The following is an 11,513-nucleotide window of genomic DNA, read 5'->3' as shown; positions in this document are numbered from 1 at the left end:
CACTATATCGAAGGATGACACTTCTGTGACTTTCTGCTGGGGACGACGCAGGAATTCAGGTCCTATAAGCCATGTGGTATCCCTTAAGCGAGCTGCAGTGACAGATCTGGTGGCGTGATTGGCTGGATTCAGGTGAGTAGGCACGTAGTGCCATTGTTCAGGTTGTGTTGACCTTCTGATGCGTTGGACTCTGTTATTGACGTATACATAAAACCTTCTAGTCTGGTTGCATATGTAGCCCAGCACCACCTTACTGTCTGTGTAGAACTGGATAGAGTCAGGCTTGAGATCAAACTTGGAGGTGATCAGTTCTGCCATCTCTACAGCCAGAACGGCAGCACAGAGCTCCAGTCGTGGAATGCTGTGTTCGGGACGTGGTGTTAACCTTGCCTTGCCGAGGATGAAGCCTGCTTCACAATCTCCATTGGGGTTTGTGACCTTGAGGTAAGCAACTGCAGCTATGGCATTGTTTGAAGCATCAGAAAAGACACATATTTCTTTGTGTTGAGCTTCAGAGGGAGAGATGAGAGTATAGGGTCTTGGAATTTGAAACTTTGAGGTTTTGGAGAGAGTTTCTCCATGTGTGCCAAGATCTCTCCTTTTCTCGAGGTGGTGGTGAATCCCAATCGTTTGTGTCTGCCATGAGGTCTCTAAGCAGAGCTTTTCCTTGGATGATGACTGGTGCCACAAAGCCAAGGGGGTCGAACAGGCCATTCACCGTAGAAAGGACACCACGACGAGTGAAGGGCTTTTCGCTGTCTTCAACTTGGAAGGTAAACGTATCCGTATTCAGGTCCCAACTGAGCCCAAGGCTGCGCTGTAGAGGAGGTAAGTCAACTCCAAGGTCCAGGTCCTTTAGGTCATTGGTGTGGTCTTTTGAGGCAAAGGCTTTCATCACTGAATTGCTGTTTGATGCTATTTTATGTAGCTTCAGGTTGGAACAGGCAAGCATCTCTTGAGTCCTTTTGAGCAGGCTGATGGCGGCTTCTGCAGTGGGTAATGACTTCAATCCGTCGTCAACGTAGAAGTCTCTTTCCACAAATCGTCTTACATCAGTGCTGTAGTCCTGTTCTCCTTCTTGAGCTGCACGTCGGAGGCCGTAGGTAGCAACTGCTGGAGACGGACTGTTCCCGAAGACGTGTACTTTCATCCTGTACTCCACAATCTCTTTGTCAAGGTCATTATCTTTGTACCAGAGGAACCTGAGGAAGTTCCTGTCACTCTCTCTGACAATGAAACATTTGCTGGATGTCGGCTGTGATGGCAACGGATTCTCTCCTGAAATGCATGAGGACCCCAAGCAGACTGTTGTTAAGGTCTGGTCCTGACAGAAGGACATCATTGAGAGAGACATCATCATGTTTCGCACTTGAGTCAAAGACGACTCTGATCTGACCGGGCTTCTTAGGATGGTACACTCCAAACGTAGGTAAGTACCAGCATTCTTCACCTTTTAAGGGCAGAGCTACTTCTGCGTGCCCGTTGTCAAACACTTTCTGCATGAATGAAATGAAGTGGTCCTTTGTATCCGGCTTTCTTTCCAGCGTGCGACGGAGAGAGATGAGTCGATTGAGTGCTTGTCCTCGGTTGTTAGGAAGCCTACCCTTTATCCTTAGACTGTGACCCCTGGTTCTGGACTCCCCAACCATCGGGAACATCCTTCCTGCATCTAGTCTGTCCAGTCCTGTCAGAGTTTTATAAGTTGCAATGAGATTCTCTCTCATTCTTCTAAACTCCAGCGAGTACAAGCCCAATCGACCCAATCTCTCCTCATACGTCATTCTTGCCATCCCAGGTATCAGCCTGGTGAATCTTCGCTGAACTCCTTCCATGGCAAGAACATCCTTCCTCAGATAAGGTGACCAAAACTGCACACAATACTCAAGATGTGGTCTCATCAAGGCCCTGTATAACTGCAGCAAGACATCCTTGTTCCTGTACTCAAACCCTCTCACTACGAAGGCCAACATGCCATTTGCCTTCTTAACCGCCTGCTGCACCTGCATGCTTACCTCCAGCGACTGGTGCACAAGGACACCCAGGTCTTGTTGCACTTCCCCTTCTCCCAATCTATTGCCATTCAGATAATAATCTGCCTTCCTGTTTTTGCCACCAAAGTGGATAACCTCACATTTATCCACATTATATTGCATCTGCCATGCTTTTGCCCAATCACCCAACCTGTCCAAATCATCCTGGAGTTTCTCGGCATCCTCCTCAAAGCACACACGCCCACCCAGCTTTGTGTCATCTGCAAATTTGGAGATATTACATCTAGTTCCCTTGTCTAGATCATTAATGTATATTGTGAATGTCCAAGGACTGATCCCTACGGTACCCCACTAGTCACTGCCTGCCACTCGGAAAAAGACCCATTTATTCCAACTCTTTGCTTTCTGTCTGCCAACCAGTTCTCTATCCAAGTCAATACCTTGCCCCCAATCCCATGTGCCTTAACTTTACACGCTAATCTCTTATGCGAGACCTTATCGAAAGCCTTCTGAAAGTCCAAATACACCATATCCACTGGTTCTCCCTTATCTATTTTACCAGTTACATCCTCAAAAAATTCCAGTAGATTAGTCAAGCACGATTTACCTTGACCTTGCCCGATCCTGTCACTGTTTTCCAAATGCTCTGCTGTTACATCTTTTATAATGGACTCTAGCATTTTCCCCACTACCGATGTCAGGCTTACCGGTCTGTAATTCCCCGTTTTCTCTCTACCACCTTTTTTGAATAGTGGGGTAACATTAGCTACCCTCCAATCCATGAGTACTGTTCTAGATTCCATCGAATGCTGGAAGATGATCAGCAAAGCATCAACTATTTCTAGGGCCACTTCCTTAAGTACCCTAGGATGTAGATTATCAGGCCCTGGGGATTTATTGGCCTTCAATCCCATCAATTTCCCTAACACAATTTCCCTACAAATACTGATTTCTTTCAGTTCCTCCCTTTCATCAGACCCTATGTTCCCGACATCTCTGGGAGGTTATTTGTGTCCTCCTTTGGGAAGACAGAACCAAAATATGTATTTAATTGGCCTGCCATTTCTTTGTTCCCCATTATAAATTCCCCTGATTCTGACTGCAAGGGACCTACGCTTGACTTCACCAATCTTTTTCGCTTCACATATCTATAAAAGCTTTTACAGTTAGTTTTTATGTTCCCTGCAAGCTTACTCTCATATTCTATTTTCCCTTTCTTAATTAATCCCTTTGTCCTCCTTTGTTGAATCCTAAACTGCTCCCAATCCTCAGGTTTACTGCTTTTTCTGGCCAATTTATATGTCCTCTCCTTGAATCTTATGCTATCCCTAATTTCCCTTGTTAGCCACGGTTGAGTCACCTTTTTTGTTTTATTTTTATGCCAAACTGGGATGAACAAATTCTGTAGTTCATCCATGCAGTGTTTGAATGTTTGCCATTGCCTATCCACCGTCAACCCTTTGAGTGACATTCCCCAATCAATCCTACCCAACTCGCGCCTCAGACCATCGTAGTTTCCTTTATTTAAATTTAAGACCCTAGGCTGAGTCGACTACTTCATTCTCCATCTTAATGAAGAATTCGATCATATTATGATCGCTCCGACCCAAGGGGCCTCGTACAACAAGATTGCTAATTAATCCTTTCTCGTTACATAATACCCAGTCTAAGATGGCCTGATCTCTGGTTGGTTCCTTGACATATTGGTCCAGGAAACCATCCCGTAAACACTCCAGGAATTCCTCCTCCACAGTATTGTTACTAATTTGGTTAGCCCAATCTATATGTAGATTAAAGTCACCCATGATGACTGCTGTGCCCTTATTGCACGCTTCTCTAATTTCCCTTTTAATGCCATCCCCAACCTCCGCATTACTGTTTGGAGGCCTATATACCACTCCCACTAACGTTTTGTGCCCCTTGGTATTTCTCAGTTCTACCCATACAGATTCCACATCATCAGAGCTAATATCCTTCCTTACAATTGTGTTAATCCCTTCTTTAACCAGCAATGCTACCCCAGCTCCCTTTCCTTTTTGCCTGTCTTTCCTGAATATTGAATACCCCTGGATGTTGAGTTCCCAGCCTTGGGTACCCTGGAGCCATGTTTCCGTAATCCCAATCAAATCATATTCGTTTACCTCTATTTGCGCAGCTAATTCATCCACCTTATTACGAATGCTCCTCGCATTAAGACACAAAGGCCTAGAAATTCAGTTGGTAGCGCCAGCCGCTAGCACCTTAAGAGGGCGCTAAGTGGGGTGCAAAGCGGCTAGCGCCCGGGTGCGGCGCGATCTGCGCCTCTCGCGAACTTGAGTGAAGATTTAGCGGCGGTGCAAAACCGCAACGCCCGCTCAGCTGCGCGCGCAGATCCTGACGTCATTTCATGGCGCAACGCCCTTGGTGCGCCCCGAACCGGAACTTCAGTGGCGCCCCCCTTTCCGCCTGGCGCTCCCAGCGACTGGTTGAGTGGAACGGTTCCCAGTCGCTGTGGGGCTGGGGGGGTGCTATTTAAAGGGGGCACTTCCTGCATTCTTTGTGGTAGCCATTTTGGACCACTCCTGTGTGTGAGATAGAGATTTGCAGAGAGACAAAGGGAGAGAGCTTTCTGCTTTGACTCAGCGCTCGCACAGGTACTTCTGGCTTCAGCCCAGAGCTTTGCAGTTGGATTGATTTTTCAGTGCCATAGCCTTGAGTGGCCACATATAATGGGGGCTGCAATGGGTGGAAACGTTGGGTTTCTCCATTGCATTGAGAGGGCTCAGAGACGCCGAGAGAGAGTGCCAATCATGGCCAGATGGAGGAGGGCCAACAGGCGTCAGCACAGGAGGCCTTACCCTCCCAGGGTATAGCGCCAACACTTCTACCTCAACATGTCTGAGGAGCAGTGCATTCGGAGGGTTCGATTCAGAAGGGAGGTGGTCACTGAGATCTGCCACCTGCTTCAGAGAGATCTGCAGCCTCAGCTGAGGAGCAGGACGCCTCTGTCGGTGGCAGTGAAGGTGACAGTGACTCTGAACTTCTATGCCACCGGCTCCTTCCAATCCGCTACTAGGCCGCCAGGTCACGAATGCCCTCTTCAAAAGGAGACATCAGTACATTTCCTTCCCCATGACCCTGGACAAGCAGCTAGGGCGTGCAATGGGATTTGCAAGAATAGCGGGCTTCCCCATGGTCCAGGGCGCCATTGACTGCACGCATGTGGCTTTGCAGGCGCCTCTAGAAAATGCCGAGGATTACCGCAACTGGAAGGGGTTCCATTCGTTGAACGTGCAGTTGGTGTGTGACCACAGGCAGCTGATACTAGCTGTCAATGCCCGCTTTCCAGGCAGCAGCCACGACGCCTTCATGCTGCGCCAGACATTTTCGAAGCCCCGGCTCACCCACGAGGCTGGCTTCTCTGGGACAAGGGTTATCCTTTGTGCACCTGGCTGATGACCCTGCTCCGTGTGCCCAGCACCCCTGCTGAAGAACGATACAATGACAGCTATCAAGCGACCAGGAACATCATTGAGCACACAATCGGCGTGCTAAAACAACGGTTCCGCTGTCTGGACCATTCTGGGGGAGCCCTACAGTACTCGCCTGAGCGAGTCTCGATAGTGGCAAAGGATGCTGGTGTGAGGCACAAGTGGAAAGAGAGAGGTCAATAAGGTGATGACCTTACCATTGCTGTCCAGAACGGGGTCGGCATCTCCAGTGGCGACGGGGCCAATCAGCCGGCCTGCCATAATCCGTTCCACTCGCTGCTCCAGATCGCTGAGATCTTTAAGTTCAGGATGGCCTCCCCCGGTCCGTTGCTGCTGCCTCCTGTTGTGGGCCAGCTTGCCCTGTAAGAGAAAGGATGGGCTCTGAGTACAGTGTGAAGCCCTGATCTTGGCTGCACTGCCTCCCATGGTGGAATAGCCCTGACAGTGTGAAGCCCTGATCTTGGCTGCACTGCCTCCCATGGTGGAATAGCCCTGACAGTGTGAAGCCCTGATCTTGGCTGCACTGCCTCCCATAGTCGAATAGCCCTGACAGTGTGAAGCCCTGATCTTGGCTGCACTGCCTCCCATGGTGGAATAGCCCTGACAATGTGAAGCCACTGCCTCCCATGGTCGAATAGCCCTGACAGTGTGTAAAGTGGTGAAATAGCCCTGACAGTGTGTAAAGTGGTGAAATAGCCCTGACAGTGTGTAAAGTGGTGAATGTGCATGTGATTTTCATGAGAGTCCCATAGGTGTTGGATGAGGGCTGGGCATTGGGGCTTTCAGGACCCTTTGGCCATAAAGTGAGGTGCACATGCAGGGATGAAGAAGATACTGGAAAGGGTGCTCACCCTGACAACCCGAGTGAGGCCGTTGAACTTCTTCCTGCATTGCGTTGGGGTCCTAGGGACCATGCTGCTGGAGGTCACTCTGTGTGCCACCTCCCTCCAAGCTTTTCTATATTCGCTGGGCAGCAGCCTCCTGCCACTGTCAGGAAAGAGGATAGGTCACCTGCGCTCCACTGCGCCAACCAGAACCTTCAGGGGCCCCTCACTGAAGCGCTGCGCTCGCCCCCTGGCCTTCTCCATGGTCGTAGGCGTAACGATGTCGCAGCAGGTCTGTCCAGGCCTAGAATCAGGGCTCCAATGTGCAGGGCGTGGCTGCAAGCCAAATCGACCCTCCCCCTTTAAAAGGTCACCAGCGCCAACGTGTCTGCCTGCAATCGCTAACTGGCCGCACCTGCGCTGCACCCGCCCTCGGTGATAGCGCCTCGGCTTAGCGCCTTAGGATAGTCATGCACCGCCTGCTTTAGCGCAGCAACAACTTCTTGGGGCGATGCAACTCAAATTTTGGTGAAGGTGGCGCTAACTTGTGCCGGGCGCTAAATTTAGCACACGCTCGACTAGCGCCCCAAACATGGCGATACTGAATTTCTAGGCCAAAGCCTTCAGGCTTGTTTTTTTTAACGCTCTTAGACCTATTAGAATTATTATTTACTGTGGCCATGTTTGATTTAAACCGTTGATTTCTCTGACTGCCACTTTTGTTTTTCTCCTTCCTATCTTTTGCTTTTATCCTTGTTTCCCTTTCCTCTGTCCCCCTGCTCAGGTTCCCAACCCCCTGCCATTTTAGTTTAAACCCTCCCCCAGAGCACTAGCAAACACTCCCCCTAGGACATCGGTCCCGGCCCTGCCCAGGTGCAAACCATCCGGTTTGAACTGGTCCCACCTCCCCCAGAACCGGTTCCAATGTCCCAGGAATTTGAATCCCTCCCCCTTGCACCATTCCTCTAGCCACGTATTCATCTGAAATATCCTATTTCTATTCTGACTAGCACGTGGCACTGGTAGCAATCCTGAGATTACTACCCTTGAGGTCCTATTTTTTAATTTACCTCCTAACTCCCTATATTCAGCTTTTAGGACCTCATCCCGTTTTTTACCTATATCGTTGGTATCTATATGCACCACGACAACTGGCTGTTCACCCTCCCCTTCCAAGATGTTCTGCAGCCACTCCGAGACATCCTTGACCCTTGTACCAGGGAGGCAACCCACCATCCTGGAGTCTCGTTCGCGGCCACAGAAACGCCTATCTATTCCCCTTACAATAGAATCCCCTATTGCTATAGCTCTACCCCTCTTTTTCCTCCCGTCCTGTGCAGCAGAGCCACCCCTGGTGCCAGGAAGTTGGGTGCTGCTGCCTTCCTCTGATAAGCCATCCCCCCCAACAGTACTCAAAGTGGTGTATCTGTTTGAGAGGGGGATGTCCACAGGGGACCCCTGCACTAACTGCCTGTGCCTAGTACTCTGTCTGTTGGTCACCCATTCCCTTTCTGCCTGTCCAACCTTTGCCTGCGGTGTGACCAACTGATCAAACGTGATATCCACGACGTCCTCAGCCTCGCAAATGGTCCAGTATGTATACAATCGCAGCTCCAGCACCGCAATGCGGTCTGCCAGTAGCTGCAGCTGGATACACTTTCTGCACACATAGTTGTTAGGGACACAGGAAGTGTCCCTGAGTTCCCACATAGCGCAGGAGGAGCATACCATTGCACCGGGCTGTCTTGCCATGACTTACCCTTTAATTAATTGCAATTAAATTAAATCAAATCAATCCCACCAATTACACTACAGTTAAACAGTATATTTAAGGGCCCTGGTTTATAAACAGTCCCTGCTACACCACAGAGACTTTAGAAACTATAAACCACAGAGTTAAAGTTTACTAAGAGAGAAATACCAACCAATCACTTACCTGCTTTCTGGTGACATCACACTTCGATTACTTTTTACTTCTCTCCCTCTGAGATTGGAGTTTAGTATGCCTACCTGAGCCTCTGGGGTCTTTTTATACTCGCTCCGCCGAGGCCTACCTGAGCCTCTGGGGCCTTTTTATACTCGCTCCGCCACCGAGATTTCTCCTGACGCACTGAGGCCTACCTGAGCCTCTGGGGCCTTTTTATACTCGCTCCGCCGCCAAGATTTCTCCTGCCGCCGCCGCTGACGCACTTAATCAAGCATCTTCCACCATCCATTTAACACAACATTCTGTAGGTGCGTACCCAATTACTGTATACTGCACATTTCTTGATTTTTTAATTTTTCTTTGTTAAAAATAGCCTCGGTAGATAACCCTCTCCGTCATCCGGAATTTTTGATCAACCGGCAACACGCCGGTCCCGTCAGTGCCGGATACCAAAGAGTTTCCTGTACCTGCAAAGTTATGGTCAGAAGCCAAAACTACTTCAGACAGCATTGACTCAATGCAGAAGTCTCTCTTTTTCTCTCTGAAAATCCCTCTCTCTCAGAACGAGTGGTGCAAAAATGTCTACCACAGAAAAAGCCACGAAGTGGCCCCCTTTAAAAAGCGCCCCCTCCACCCCCCCCCCCCGCCCCACAGCGACTGGGAAGCATTCCAGTCTACCTGTCGTTGGTTGTGCCAGGCGGAAAGGAGGGGGGGGCGCCACTCAATTTCCGTTCTGGGGCGAGTCAAGGGCGTTGCACGCTTGAATGACGTCAAGATCTGTGTGCGCAGGAGATCAGGTGGTATTGTTTAGCGTCGTCACAAAATGTCCGGTCAATTCCGCGAGAGGTGCAGATATCGCCTCGCCCGGGCGCTAGTTGCTTTGCGTTCCATTAGCGCCCTCTTAAGGCGCTAACAGGAGGCGCAAACCAACTGAATTTTTCCCCCTAAAGAAAACTTACCAGTCACCTACCTGTTCTCCTGTGATGTCGTTCCTTTTTTTCTCTCCTGCTCTTTATTCCCTTAGGTCCACTCTCGCCGCGTTTGGGCCTCTCTCTCCTCCGCTCTTTATTCCCCTGGCTCCACTTCATCCCTGTCAGGTCTGCTCTTACCGCTGCTCTTGGTTTTGCAGGGGATCAGTCATAATCCCATAGATGGTAGCTTCGCACTATTGGCTCCTCAGCCAAGCACATACACCAAATGTCTGAACCTGCGGTTCCTCTCTTACTGAGCAGGATTACTATTGCAAAAACTCATCATCAGTAGGGTAAAACTAACCTGTCTCACGACGGTCTAAACCCAGCTCACGTTCCCTATCGGTGGGTGAACAATCCAATGCTTGGTGAATTCTGCTTCGCAATAATGGGAAGAGCCGACATCAAAAGATTAAAAAGTGACGTCGCTATGAATGCTTGGCTGCCACAAGTCAGTTATCCCTGTGGTAACTTGTCTGACACGTCCTGCTTAAAATCCAAAAGGCCAGAAGGATTGTGAGGCCCCGCTTTCACAGTCTGTATTCATACTGAAACTCAAGATCAAGCAAGCTTTTGCCATTCTCCATGGGAGGATTCTGTCCTCCCTGAGCTCGCCTTGGGACTTCCTGCATTACAGTGTGACAGGTGTCCTGCCACTGTCCCCGGAGTGGGTCGCTCCAGCCCAGAAGCAACAGCATCTCGGGGCTCGCCTCACCGGGGTAAGTGAAAAAGTAAGAGTAGTGGTATTTCACCAGTAGCTGAGGCCTCCCACTTACTCTACACCGCTAATGTCTCTTCACAGTGCCAGACTAGAGTCAAAATCAACAGGGTGGTCTTTCCCTCCTGATTCTGCCAAGCCCATTCCCTTGGCTGTGGTTTTGCTAGATAGTGGGTTCATCCATTCATGCGCGTCACTAATTAGATGACGAAGCATTTGGCTTTTTGAATACACTCGTGGGACGGTCCCATTAAAAGAGTGTCTTTTTCGATTCTTTACGTGGCTCGTCCATGGGGTCAAATTACAGCAAGTTTCCACAAGCCAAGAGAGGACTGCGGGTACTCGGATGTTAGAAGGTCTAGGTCAGCGGTTCCCAACCTTTTCCTTTCTGCAGGACCACTACATCGTCATCAAAAGCCTTTGCGGACCACAACGTAAGCAAGCCGTTTAAAACATTTTTAACACAGCCTATGGCTGACGGGAGTCAAACTTATATATCAACAGGTTGTAGGAGTCGCTGGAAATGAACAGACTGCGAGACTTTCATAGCAGCAAAGAAAAACGCGTGTTAGCTTTATTAACTCTCCGCATGGACTGAGGGACTTGGCCTCGTCGCAGGGCTATGACATCATCACACAATCAACGACTCTTAAAGGGACCCTACCCCGATAACCCAACCAAGTTCCGTACATAACGTGGAGTGATAACAACATTGGCTATACATAGTGAATTGTGTTACTGTCCCTATGTGGTCTCCGCCACAAGGTATTCAAATGCAGCTGTTTCTAATCATTTATTATGCTCACTTACAAATACATTGCACTCATCACAGCACATTTACCTGCAGTAGGCCTACCAGTGGGGAAAAGATAACACTTAGTTAATGAGAAGGCTGATATTTCGCAGATGTCAAACGCTGGACACATAGAAGATAGGAGCAGGAGTAGGCCATTCGGCCCCTCGAGCCTGCTCCGCCATTCAACGAGATCATGGCTGATCATCCAAATTCAGTACCCTGTCCCTGCTTTCTCCCCATATCCCTTGATCCCTTTAGCCTTAAGAAATATATCTAACTCCATCTTGAATATATTTAACTAGCAGGGGAGCCCCGCGGTGCGAGGGCAATTTTGGGGTGCGCGGTCTCCTTGCCCCTGTCTGTCCCCTCTCTCGGGCCTGGTCGATGTGTGGGCCGGGAGCCTGGGACTGGAGCTTACCAGTAGCCATGGGACAATTACCTAGCTCGGGCGTGGCTGGGCAGGAGAGGCCCAGGCTTTGAGGCCTAGGCTTTGAGGCCTTACAAAAACGGGGAAAGGTAGGAAAAAGAATCATCAGGTTAGACAGACAGACAGATCGATTCCTTTATATCTATCTATATATATAAAGGAATCGATCTGTCTGTCTGTCTATCTGTCCTCGGGTGTGCGTCTGTTCTATATCTTTCTTGTATATATAAATCGGTACATCTGTCTGTCTGTCATTCTGTCTGTCATCGCCTGTGCGTCTGTCGGGCTATGCGCTCGAAAGTTACAGGGCGTACCTACGCGCGCGTTACCTCCAAAGAAAGCTTACGCTTCCGAGACGGTTTTAAGCGTATTTACGTTTCGGCCGGGCT

The 11,513-nt window shown here is 49.5% G+C and overlaps 1 pseudogene; it reads right to left on the bottom strand.

The window, feature by feature from the left end:
- Positions 1-9,158: 9,158 nt before the first annotated feature.
- LOC147110902 (28S ribosomal RNA) lies at positions 9,159-10,035 on the bottom strand (annotated as a pseudogene; the record flags this gene model as incomplete).
- Positions 10,036-11,513: the final 1,478 nt, after the last annotated feature.

The sequence above is a fragment of the Somniosus microcephalus genome, chromosome 11 (genome assembly GCF_052327205.1).
Source record: "Somniosus microcephalus isolate GS21.2 chromosome 11, FLI_Smic_1.0, whole genome shotgun sequence".
Taxonomy (NCBI): Eukaryota; Metazoa; Chordata; class Chondrichthyes; order Squaliformes; family Somniosidae; genus Somniosus; species Somniosus microcephalus.
Note: the sequence above shows the minus strand (reverse complement) of the source record. Positions and strands in the feature narration are given on the sequence as shown.